We start from the raw sequence: 12,860 nt of genomic DNA, 5'->3' as shown, positions 1-12,860 counted from the left end.
TCAATCCCAATCCACAGGCCCCCCGCTCCTCACGCTGCTCCTCAATCCCAACCCACAGCTCCCGCCTTCCCTCCAGCAGCAGGTGCTTCAGACCCCCTCAGGAAGATTTTCTTGCAAGGTTTCGTGTATGAGTCTGCATGTGGATTTACAGTATGCTGGAAATAGGTTGGGTTGCTTGCCGAAATGATCACTTGTGGCTGGTGTTGCATTCCCAGTCTCCATGTTATTGGGGCAGGAGAAACAAAGGGTTGTTATCCTTGATGTGTGAACCAAGGACTCAACCCTGGGTGGAAACTAAATGAGCTGCCCACAGATTCTGGCAGCCACAATGAGCATTTGGTGCGAGAGCCCAAACCTGCCCCTGTCCCAGAGGGAGGGGGTCATCTGCGAGGGGCTTGGCCCACTGACCTATCAGCTCTTAAATCCCAAACTTTCAGTAATTCTATTATCAGTGCCTGTGAGTGTAATTTAAACCATAAGAAAAACCACACTGGGCTAGACCAAAGGTCCATCTAGCTCTGTATTTTGTCTTCTGACAGTAGCCAATACCAGGTGCTCTCAAAACCAGCTAAACCATAGAGCCTGCCTGTGATTAAGGTACAGTGTCTGCTCACACCTGACTCCCTGGGCCCCACCTGGCCCCACAAAGCAGAGGAGCAGGTGAGGTTTTCCTTGCAAGCTGTGTGTGTGTGAATCTTTGGCCAGATCTGCACTACAAAGTTATTTCAGCAGAATTATATTGCTCTGGTGTGTGAAAAACACACTATGCTCCCTCGGTCAGCAGCTTTTGGCTGGTGTACACACTGCAATGCCACGTCTGGCGACAAAACTGCCCTGTTTTGGTGGCAAAATAAAACCACTTCAATGAGAACAGTAGAGGTTTTTGCAGCAAACTTAAAGTGACAGAGTAGACACTGCTGTTCATTATATCACCATAACTGGCCTCTGCCAGTATCCCACAATACCCTCTGTGAACTCGCCTGCCCTGCAGTCCTGCTACAGAGCCATGGGCCTCTCCCCTTTCATAGCTCCAGGAAGTTCTGACAGCTGAGCCTACTGCTCTGCTCCAGCAGCCAGGAGCAAATCACTGCTGTGGATGCTGCTCTCTCCCACCCTGCGAACACAGATCAGGGTGGCGGGAACTTCCTTGAATGGGGGAGCACCGGCATCTGAACTGTGACACCCCCAGGACAACCCTTCCCTCGAGGAGGCTCTTACCGTCTAAACAGGGACGGCTGGTTTCTAGTAAAATCACTAAAAGGGAAGGAGAAAACTCAAAAGAGGTTCCTCCTGGCGCTCCCGTACGTGAACCCGAATACTCTCTCAGTCCTCAAAGAGAGACCTGGAGAAGGAGACTTGCTGAAGCAAAGCCACATGGGGTCTCTGAGGTTTCCCTGGCCCCTCGCCCCTATCCTGCCTGGCTGATGTCAGCATCTCTCTGTGAGGTCACCACCTCCCCACCACCTTTGACCAATAGTCTGAGGTCCTGCAAAAGGCCTTTGTGATGTCACTGCCTGTCACGGACTCACAGATCGAGCCCACTCGTGGCCCCGTGCGGTCCGTGGGGGGTGCCCCTTTCAGTGCGACAGCCCTTCTCGGGGGTCCACTCTCTCTCGGGGTCAGGCCCTTCCACCTCCTGGAGCTGCCCCTCTCTGAGCCTTAGCACGTCTGTCTCTCGCCATGGGCCCCCTCAGGGAGTCCACGTGCTCTGGACCCCCTGGACCTCCTCACCCCCAAAGGGGTTGATGCCCCCTGTTCTCTAGCCCGGAGCGACTCTCAGCCAGCATAAAACAGGAGGGTTTATTGAGAGTTGAACACAGCACAGGAAACTCTCAGGGCCTCAGGCCTGGCCTCTCACAATAACAGCACATCCCAGTCCCCCTGCAGCCAGGTGGGCTCTGCCTGCTTCCCCTCGCCAGCCCCGAGCCCCCCTGCTTCCCAGCTAGGCCTCCGATATCCCCGGCCCCAAGCCCCACCGCTGTCCATTGTCTTTTCTCCAGGTAAACAGGGTTGCCTGGGCCTCCTCTCCTCTCCGCCCTCCTCTGGCTGGAACAGGTTGGTCACGGGGTCCTCTCCCCGCAGCCCATTGTCCTCCCACTGGCCAGAACCGCCTGTGACTCCTGAGCTGGGTCTCCGGGTCACCAGGTCACCAGTCGCTGGGGTCTCCATCCTCCAGGCCATCAGCCGCGGTCCCAAGTCCCTCTCCGGTCTTCTGTAGCAACAAACTCCCTTTCCCCTCACCTCGTTAAACCAGTAACACCTGGGAACACTGAGTCCCACTCCCTGTGCATGCAAACCACTGGAAAACACAGAAAACCCTAAGAAAATCCCCCACTTCGTCACAGAGCCCAGCACACCTCTCCTCCTCTGGGCACCTAGAGCAGAGGCGGCTGGTGCTGATGGCTCCAAGGGAAGGCTTAAAAGCCACAGAACAATTGAGGTCAGGGCTAGAGGAGGGCAGGACCATGCCTAGGTGTGGGCTTCAGACAGGCACAAAAGCACCCAGCCAGGCTGCTCCCTGCCATGCCAAACACCCACTGAAGGCCACCCACAGACAAGCATGCGGGGCGGCTGCTGATGCTCTGTGGCCATTATCGAAGACGGTAGGAAAGCAGGGCCAGCCCCCCTGGTGGGGCCTCTTACCGTTCCCACTCAAGGTGCTCGCTTTTGCCATGGGGCAGGAGATTTTACCCCAAGAGGCTTTTCCCCAGCTGGCGAGAAGCAGAGAAACACCCAGGCTCCCAAGGCGCTATGTAGCAACCCCCCTCAAGCACAGGGACAGATGCACATTTGGAAGAGGGAAACTGCTGCACACGCTAGCCCGGGCAGCCGCCCATTTTCTTTGGCAAGTCAGGAATGGCAAAGGCGAGACTGGAAGCACCTGGGGCTCATGCCCCAGCCTTTGTGACACCCACCCCCCAACTCCTTCCTGGGGCTCTAGCTGAAGCCAGAGCATTGGCCTGAGCAGCTAAGAAGAGGTTCAGGCCCTGAAGGGAGCAGGACTTTCAGCACAAAGGTAAGACTGGACAAGCACAACCACGAAGGGACTCGAACCCTCAATTGTCTAATCTGAAGTCAGACGCCTTATCCATTAGGCCACATGGTAAAAGTCCCTCCAGGTACTTCTTTGGAAAAGGCAGACACTGATGCATCCGACGAAGTGGGGATTCCCCCACGAAAGCTCATGCTCCAGTACGTCTGTTAGTCTATAAGGTGCCACGGGACTCTTTGCTGCTTTTGCAGACACTGTGTTTCTCAGGTGAGCTACTGAGGGGGGCCGAGCCTCTCTGGGCACAAGAAGTGGAGTTCCCAGCGACACGTGAGACTTAATTGTCTGGAGCCAGGTACAGGGCTTTGGCAGGGAGGCTCGGGCATGGGGGACTGGGGTGCAGCGGATGGACCGGCTGTCTAGGTGGGGAGATTTAGTCTCACCGAGGAGGAATCCTGATGATAGGCAGTGGCCAGGGCCGGTGCAACCACTAGGCGAACTAGTCGGCCGTCCAGGGTGCCAAGTGGTTGGGGGCACCAAAAATCGCACTCAGGGGAGGCAGTGGAGTGGAGGTGAGCTGGGGCAGGGGGCTGGGAGGTTTGGGGGGAGGGCTGCCTGCAGCAAGCAATGGGGGGGGCGTGCAGGGGAACCACTCCCTGTCCCAGCTCACCTCTGCTCCGTCTTCTGCCCTGAGCACGCTGCCCCCGCTCTAATTCTCCTCCCCTTCCAGGCTTGCGGCACTAAACAGCTGATTGGCACCGCAAGTCTGGGAGGCGGGAGAAGTGGAGCGGTGCCGGCGAGCTCAGGGGAGAAGGCGGAGTGGAGGTGAGCTGGGGTGGGGAGCTGCTGCAGGGGGGCTGCCCGGCTCTTCCCCATGGCCCCAGCCCCGCCCCCCTCCCTGCACTCCCTGCATGGTAAGTGGAGTGACCCAGCCCCAGCCTGGTCCACTTCCCTGGCTCCCAGCCACGCCGCCGGCGAGTGCTGTGGGGCGGTTCCCCCCTCCCCTCAAGCTTGAGAGCCAGGGGAGCAGAGCAGCCTGGAGCCCCAGGCCTCCGTGGGGGCAAGCAGAGGGGGGGCTGGTCCCAGGCCTCCGTGAGGGATGGGGGGCTGGCTACCTCCTGCGGGAAGTGGAGTTACCCTACCCCAGCCTGCTCTGCTCCCCTAGCTCTCAGGCTTGTGTTGGTGTTGGCTGGATTTGTGCGGGTGTTTGTGTATATTAGCAATTGTGTGTGTGTGTGTCAGGATTCATGCATGTGTCTGTGTATGTTTGCAATTGTGTGTGTGTGTATGTGCTCTGCCGCCCTCTGCCGGCACGACAACTATTTCTCTGTATGTCGCAGCCCCCATACCGTCGACCCCAGTGGAGATTTCCCCATCTTACAAGGGCTGGCTGGCCTGACCCTTCTCCCCTCTGCGGAATGTGGTGGGGCTGCAGCTCTCCCCCTGTGGGGCAGGAGTGCCACGGTGTGGGGTGCTGGTCTCCAATGCACCAGGAGAGTAGCTCAGTTGAGGCAGGGCAGGGCGTGTGGTGTCCGTTCTGCGTTGCCTGGTGCTGGGCCATTGCACAATCCCCAGCCACGCTGCACAGCGCACCCCAAGAGGGGACAAGGGGTCCAAGCACATGATCCTGCATGAGGGGATCATTCTCATTGGTAGCCATCCAGTGGCAGTGAGTTCCGCAGGCCTTGGCACATGCTGTGTGGGGCAGGAGGTCCTTGTGTTGGGAGCTGTGGGAGTGAACTGCGTGCAGTTGTATCTCTGAGCACGATTGTGAATATTATGGTGTGTGTGGGGGGGTGATTGTGAGTGTGGCTGGGGGCGGTGATTGTTGCTCTCTTTGGGGGTTGGGCTAGCATGTCCCTCTGGGTGTGTGGTGTCTGAGTGTTCTTGCGATTGTGTGAGTCTCTTTGTGCGTCAGAGTGTGTGTATGTGTGTGTGTGTGTGTGTGTGACTTGCTGCAGAATACAAAATCCTGCAAAGCCATTTCCTACTGGTTAGCCCAGCAACACACTGATACAAACAGTGTCACAGATGCACACACACACAGAGTAGGGCTCAGCCCCACCAGCAGGGGTAGCAGGGACACACACGTCTCTCCTGGGCCAGCTTGGACAATTTCCCATCACGACCCGGCACAGTGCTGGTGCCCCCACACGGGGGTGGGCAGTGACTGGGCAGGGGGGGCAGATGTGCCGGATCTGTAAAAGCAGCAAAGAGTCCTGTGGCTCCTTATAGAATAACAGCCGTGTTGGAGCATGAGCTTTCGTGGGTGAATCCCCACTTCGTCGGATGGATTCAGAAGGAAGCACTTTGGGAAAATCAGTCAAGGCCCTTAGCTGAGCTGAGACACAGACCCAGTGACCCCTGCACCACCCTGGGAGGGGAGTGGTGTTGAGTGGTCAGAGCAGGGAGGGGGCTGGGCACCAGGACCCCTGGGTTCTATCCCTGGCTCTGGGGGTGGCGTGAACTGGGATCCAGGACTCCTGGGTTCCATAGGGGAAACTGTTTTTCCCTGTGCTTCCCTCCCTAGTGATCCCAGCCCAGCCCCCTAGTGGAGACTGAGCACAAGTGGGGGGAGTTGTTCTCCCACTTTGGACTTATGATTCAAACCCCTCCCCCAGGGGCTGTGATATCATGAAATCTGCCCCCCACCCCCAACACAGAGAAAACTGGTGGGATTCTGTCCACACGCAGAGAATTTTCTCCGCCGGGCTCCTTCGGTTCATCTCGCTGCTCTCCGTCCTGCCGCCAGACACTGCTCATCTGCATAACCCCGCCCATGGACACGTGACACCTTCTGTCCTGCTGGTTTCAAGTGAGTGAGTTGCCCTCGGGGAGTGAGCAGGTCCCAGCACGTCACAGCCCCAGCCAGGGCCGGCTCCAGGCACCAGCTCAGCAAGCAGGTGCTTGGGGCAGCCCAGGGGAAGGGGCGGCATGTCGGGGTCTTTGGCAGCAATTCGGCAGCGGGTCCCTCGGTCCCTCTTGGAGGGAAGGACCTGCTACTGAATTGCTGCCGAAGAAGAAAGTGGTGCAGTGGAGCTGCCGCCGATTGTGATCACAGATTTTTTTTTTCCTGCCGCTTGGGGCGGCAAAAACCCTGGAGCCGGCCCTGGCCCCAGCACACGGCACAGCCCCAGCACACGTCATAGCACGTCACAGCCTGGGGCAGGGAGATATTGGGGAAGGGGATGAGGGGAGATGGGGGGAGAGACCCAGCCCCATAGACCCATAGGGGCAGCGGGATATGGGGGGGCAGGAGAGGGGATGGCGCGGGAGAGACCCATCTCCATAGACCCCCAGAGGCAGGAACTGAGGGGAGAAGGGGGGAGGGAGGGATCCAGCCCTATAGACCTGTAGGGGCAGGGAGATATTGGGGGCAGGAGGGGAGAAGGGGGGTTGGCAGAGACCCAGCCCGGGGTGCAGGGGAAATGGGGTGGTTTGGAAGGAACTGGGGAGGAGAAGAGACACATGGCAGGACAGGGAAACTGACTCACTCCGAATACATGCAGAGCAGGGCAGGGCGGAGGCAGATCATGCTGGTCCCAGGGTAATTTCGGGGGGTTCTGATTCCCCACTCAGCTGGGGGGCTCATCTCTGGGCTGAGGAGGATGCAGGGGCTGTGTGTGTGTGTCAGGCTGGGGGAGCTGCCTGGGCAGAGGTGCTGGAACTGGGGGTGCTGAGCCACGTAGATTATCCTGATCTAAACGCCATTGTAGAGAACACTATGTTGGCACACCGCTTCCTGGCAGCCAGAGGCTGTGCTTTCTACACCTGCTCCTGTGGATGTGACCTCTCTCCTGATTGCTAAGGAAAGGAACCTTTCCAGGAAATGGCCACAGCTTCTGGGAATCTGCATGTGGCTGTGAACAGAATTTGGCTCCTGGAACACAAGGCAACTTAAAAGCTGAGCATCCAGACAGGGGCTTGAACCCTGGCCCCTCAGATTAAAAGCCTGATGCTCTATCAACTGAGCTACCTGGGCTTGTTAAGAGCATCTTCACCGTTCACCACAGGAGTGAGCAGGCAGGCAAAAGAGAGGCAAAAGAAAGTCCCCAGAACTCCTCCTCTTTCTGCACAGCCACTGCCTGTCAGCAGGATTCCTCCTCCTCCTCCTCCTCCCTCCTGTGCCTCAGTGCGACTAAATCTCCACACCTAGACAGCTGGTCCGTCCGCTGCACCCCAATCCCCCATGCCTGAGCCTCCCTGTCAAAGCCCTGCACCTGGCCCCGTATAATTAAGTCTCACATCTCACTGGGAACTCGACTTCTTGTGCCAGAGAGTCTCGCCCCCCCTCAATAGGTGACCCAAGAAACACAGTGTCCACCTTTTCCAAAGAAGTGCATGAAGTAGGTGCCCGCATGGCTTAACGGATAAGGTGTCTGACTTTGAATCAAGAACTTGAGGGGTCAAGTCCCTTTGTGGTTGTGTTGATGCAGTTTTACCTTCGTGCTGAAAGTCCTGCTCCTTTCAAATCTGGAACCTCTTCTTGGCCGCTCAGGCCAATGCTCTGCCTTCAGCTAGAGCCCCGGGAAGGAGTTGGGGGTTGGATGTCACAAAGGCTGGGGCATGAGCCCCAGGTGCTTCCAGTCTAGTCTTTGCTATTCCTGAATTCCCAAAGAAAATGGACGGCTGCCCGGGCTAGCGTGTGGAGCAGTTTCCCTCTGTCCCTGTGCTTGAGGGGGGTTGCTACATAGCGCCTTGGGAGCCTGGATGTTTCTCTGCTTCTCACCAGCTGGAGAAAAGCCTCTTGGGATAAAATCTCCTGCCCCACGGCAAAAGTGAGCATGGAGTATGGGAACGGTAAGAGGCCCCACCAGGGGGGCTGGCCCTGCTTTCCTACCGTCTACTGATGTTGGACACAGAGCATCAGGAGCCACCCCGCATGGTGGTCTGCGGGTGGCCTTCAGTGGGTGTTTGGCATGGCAGGGAGCAGGCTGGCCGGGAGTCTTGTTGCCTGTCTGCTGGCCACACATAGGCATGGTCCTGCCCTCGTCTAGCCCCGCCCTCAGTCGCTCTGTGGCTTATAAGCCTTCCCTCGGAGCTGTCAGCACCAGCCGCCTCTGCTCTAGGTGCCCAGAGGAGAAGAGGTGTGCTGGGCTCCAGCCTGGGACTCTGCCTCCCTCCTGCCTATCAAGCCTGGCCCTGGCACTGCTTTCTTCAAGTGCCATGTGAGCAAGAGGAAAAGTGTGGCTATAAGCACCAGACTTGTGGGCCTCAGGTGAAGCAGTGAGAATCCCAGCCACTAGAGCCACTTCTAGACCCCCACCAAAGACCTGGCTCTGGTGGGGAAAGGAGTTAACCAGCAGGAGGGAAATGACCCACTTTTGTATACCTGGAGACAGGAAAGCACTTTGAGCACCAGATTTTTACCACCAGCTAACACAAGGTCCCACTGAGATTTGAACTCAGATCGCAGGATTCAGAGTCCTGAGTGCTGCCCTTTACACCATGGGACCAGCTTGTACTATTCTCTCGGGACATTGGTGACTCTCACAGGGCTGGTTTGTGTAAGGGACTGTTGGCCCTTTACTAAAACTTAGTGGGGTTTGGTTGGCTAGTTCCCAGTCCCAATAGAAGGGGGAAGGGCCAATGGGAAATCAGGACCCTGAGACTGACAGGCCCCTGGGGCAATGGTCACCAACGGGTAGGGAACAACCAACGGGTAGGGAACAAGTGAGAATTTGTTAATGGAGAAAAATTCCTGGTGAAAATTGGCAAAGCTGTGCAGATTTTGAAAAGTTCCAGTGAATTTACACATGAAGATACAAACAGAGAGACAAACACGCACACAGAGAATGAGAAAATCACACACTGCACAGGCCCACACAGACATAACAAAAACCAAACCCACACAGCACACAGAGCCATATACACAAAAAGGAAAACCTCACAAAATATAGAAAGAACAAATCCACACCAAAAATACAGCAAAAGCCCACAACAGGAAACACAAAACCCACATATCAAAAGAATACAAAGCAAAAAACAATATTAATGCAAAAATCATACACACATCCATGCACACAGAACTATGCAAGACATCCACCAAAATCACACAGGACCCACATGCACATCAACGTGACAGATTGAAAACCACACCAGCATACAGAAAGCCAGGCAGGGTTTGAGTCTCACAGCGCAGAGGGTGAGCACACAGGTGGTTTGGGGAGCAAAGACTGAGGGGGAGTCAGGGGCAGTGCTCTGGGTTCTGCCTGATCCCTCCTGACACAGGCAGCTGGTGGAGGGCAGAGCCTGGTAGATCTGTGGAATCTGCCCTGCTCTCTGTAAAGCAAGGGGACCTCAGTGTCTTCTGAGCAGGAATTGTATTTTCTGCAGGGCAAACTGATTGGCAGAAGCCATTTGCTTAAAGGAAACTAGGGCTGCAGGTGAGGTTTGAACTCACAACCTCAGCATCACTCCACTCAGCACTGCTCTGTAAGTACTGGGCACTAACCCATTGCACCACTGGGCCCTGCTTTCAGGAGCTTGTCTCCATGTTTCATGGCTGGATTAGAGGAGTGGGGGGGTTGCATTAGCTAATACAAATCCATATGAAAGGCTGCAGGATGGCAGCAGCAGAGGTGGGAGCCTCCTTCCATGTGAAAGAGCTGGTTCCCCCTTCCGTTGCTCAGGGGAAGGTTGGTGCTTTGAGCCCACCTGGTGCTGGAACATCTGATGGGTGAGATTAACGGGACTCAGGGAGGGGAAGTCTTTTCTATCCCTGCCTAGCTCCACTGGTCTCCTGTGGCCCTTTCGGCTCCCTGCTGGGGAGATGCAGAGACAAGCCCCCATCGGGGTGAGTCACCGAGAGGCTGTGTCCCGTGGCGTGTGTGGGGGAGGGTTGGATGGGGCTCAAGGGGAGAAGGTTCTGTGTGACAGTGCGTGGGGGAGGGGGAGGGTGTGTTCCTTAGGATATAAACAGAGGTGAAAGTAAGCTGGTACAAGCTGGTACGGCATAGCGGCAAGAGCCAATACGCCGTGCCGGACTGCACTGGCTTTTGCTGTGGGGATTGAAAGGGCTCTAGGCTCCCCGCCACAGCTGGCAGCCCAGAGCCCTTTAAACCCCCCACCCGCGGCTCCGGCGGCCAGGCTGGGGCCGGATTTAAAGGGCTCTGGGCTGCTGCGGCTGCGGTCAGCCCAGAGCCCTTTGAATCCCGGCCGCGGCTCTGGTGGCTGGGCTGGGGCCAGAATTTAAAGGGCTACCTCTGCAGCTGGGAGGCCCTGGTTCATTTAAAGGCCCTTGGTCTCCCAGCCACAGCTGGTACTCCAGGGCCTTTGAATCTTGAGAGGCCACGCCCCTTCCAGATGAGGCCACGCCCCTTCTGGATGAGGCCACGCCCCCTCGGGACTCCGGCAGTACCGGTAAGTCCTGTAAGTTACTTTCACCCCTGGATATAAATGATGGAAAACACAGGGGTAGTGACAGTGAAGCCCCGTGTCTGAGTGTTATGACTATGTGTGGTGTTGCCATTCACCTTCTCCTCCTATGGTCTCAGCTTTCATTGAATCCAGCATTTTTTCTCCTGTCATCATCCCAGAGGTGTCCCACATGCCTCAGCTACCGAGTGTCCCTCTAAGGCTTTGGCTACACTTGCATTTCAAAGCGCTGCCGCGGCAGCGCTTTGAAGCGCTAAGTGTAGTCAAAGCGCCAGCACTGGGAGAAAGCTCTCCCAGCGCTGTCCGTACTCCACTTCCCTGTGGGGAATAACGGACAGCGCTGGGAGCGCGGCTCCCAGCGCTGGGGCTTTGACTACACTGGCGCTTTGTAGCGCCGCAATTTGCAGCGCTGCAGAGGGTGTGTTTTCACACCCTGCTGCAGCGCTGCAAATTTGTAAGTGTAGCCAAGCCCTCAGAGACGCTGAGGACTGGAACTGATTTCAGCTGCTGGGCAGCTCTGCTAGGTCTTTATTCATTTGCATAGGAAAATAGTGTTTAAATTCATTTCAAGCCCCCCTCAACTTCAGCGAACTCCTGAACATACTGGAGATGGGTGTGGAAATCAATTTTCATTTGAAAAAGTTTCTTTAAGGGACTCATTTGGATTGGAACTAGGAACCCATTACCCTACAGGGAAACATTCACCCACTGAGCTATACTCTCAACAGAGAACATCCTGTATAGCCCAGAGCAGGAACAGTTTTTAACCTGGGGGTTAGTAAACTTTAACTCTATACAAACACCACAGCTTACAAACTCCCCACCCCCGCTCTGTGTCACCAGAGCACAACAACTCTCCTTGGAGCACACACAGCTCCCCAGCTCCCTGCCCGTCAGTCTCTCCAGCATTGCTCCAATCCCTTAAAGCAGGGTCTCAACCTCAATTTACCTTAGGGCCAGTGCCAGTCCTCCAATCCTCCCAGTGGGCCAATAATGTCACTCATACCGCCCAGAACCAGCCCCCCAAAACTCCACCCCCCACCTGCCTAAGGCTCTGGGAGGGAGTTTGGGTGAGGGGAGGAGGTCTAGGGTGCAGGCCCTGGGCTGGGGCTGGGGATTGGGGTGCAGGAGGGGTGCAGCCTCTGCGGGGAGTTTGGGTGCAGAAGGGGTGAGAGGCTGGTCTCTGGAAGGGAGTTTGGGTGGGGGAGGGGTTCTGGGGTGCAGGCTCTGGGATGGAGTTTGCAGCACCGTAACATGGGCGAGGCGAGTGAGGCACTTGCCTCGGATGCAGAAAGTGGAGGGACGCAGCTCTACCACGATCAGAGGCGCTTCCGCTGCCACTTCTTCGGCGGCAGTTCGTCAGTGGGTCCTTCTCTCCGAGAGGGACTCAGGGACCCACTGCTGAATTGCCACCGAAGGATGAATGAAGCGGCGGTGGCAATTCAGTGGCAGGTCCTTCCCTCCGACAGGGATCAAGGACCCGCAGCCAAAGAGCCTGGAGCTGGCCCTTGCCTCGGGCACAAAAATTCCTTGTACGGCTCTGGGAGTTTGGGTGCTGGGTGCAGGCTCTGGGCTGGGGCAGGGGGTAGGAGGAACAGGAGGAGGGGTGGGGGTGCAGGCTCTGGGAGGGAGATTAGGGTGGGCAGGAGGGTGTGTGTGGAGGGAGAGGGTGCAGGCTGTGGGAGGGAGTTGGGGGCAGGTGTGTGTGGACCGGGCTGCAGGCTCTGGGAGGGAGTTTGCAGGGAGGAGGGGGTATGTGGGGAGGGGGTGGCGGTGCAGGCTCTGGGTGGGAGTCAGGGGTGTGGCGCTTACCTGGGTCTCCAAGGTGGGGTGAGCTGGGGGCCTCAACGTTCTGCTGCCCCCAGGCATCACCCCCGCAGTGTCCCATTGGCTGCAGGGGCTCGGGGTGGGGGCAGCGCATGGAGGCCCAGCCCCACCCTGCCCTGCCATGGGGAGGGGCCGACAGCCACTGGAGCGAGCAGGCAGATGCTGCTCAGCTGTGCTGCACTGCTGGGGCCCCTGGGGAGGAGCGCCTGGAGGCAGCAGGTGGGGCCAAGGGAGAGATCCGGTCCCCAAACTGCTGGAGCCCCACGGGCGAGATCTGGGGATCAGGACTGCCAGCCAGCCAAACACCTTTAAGAGGAGGCGTCCCTCTCCCTGTCAAAAACTGATCTTCCTCCTTCAGTTCAGTAACAGCCTGAATTGTTCCTTATCCCGGCAGAGCCAGAGGATTGAAAGCAGCAACATCAAACCCCGGTGTAGCTCGCAGGAATGAACATAAACACTCCCTGGTATCTGAGGAGATGTTCAGCTTTGCCCTTGGTCAACTACAAGGCCAAAGGGAAAAGAGGTGGCACCAAACACCGGTACAAGTACTAACAACAGTGGCTGCCTTTTAGCCATAGATTTTAATCGGGGCAATAAGTTGAAACAAACCCCTGTTAAATCGAGGGCCGCCCAGAGGATTCCGGGGGTCCAGGGTCTTCGGTGGCGG

At 57.0% G+C, this 12,860-nt stretch overlaps 1 protein-coding gene and 1 non-coding gene across 2 annotated transcripts in view; both read right to left on the bottom strand.

Annotated features, from left to right (window-relative positions):
• The window catches only part of LOC123355355 (maestro heat-like repeat family member 5), a 659,562-nt gene that overhangs the window by 406,224 nt on the left and 240,478 nt on the right, over positions 1 to 12,860 (bottom strand). The gene's annotated exons all lie outside the window — the stretch shown is intronic.
• Positions 8,374 to 8,445, bottom strand: TRNAQ-CUG. Its single transcript has one exon. It is a non-coding gene; the product is annotated as a tRNA-Gln (tRNA).

The sequence above is a fragment of the Mauremys mutica genome, chromosome 23 (genome assembly GCF_020497125.1).
Source record: "Mauremys mutica isolate MM-2020 ecotype Southern chromosome 23, ASM2049712v1, whole genome shotgun sequence".
In the NCBI taxonomy this organism is placed as follows: domain Eukaryota; kingdom Metazoa; phylum Chordata; order Testudines; family Geoemydidae; genus Mauremys; species Mauremys mutica.
This window is presented reverse-complemented; position numbering and strand designations above follow the sequence as displayed.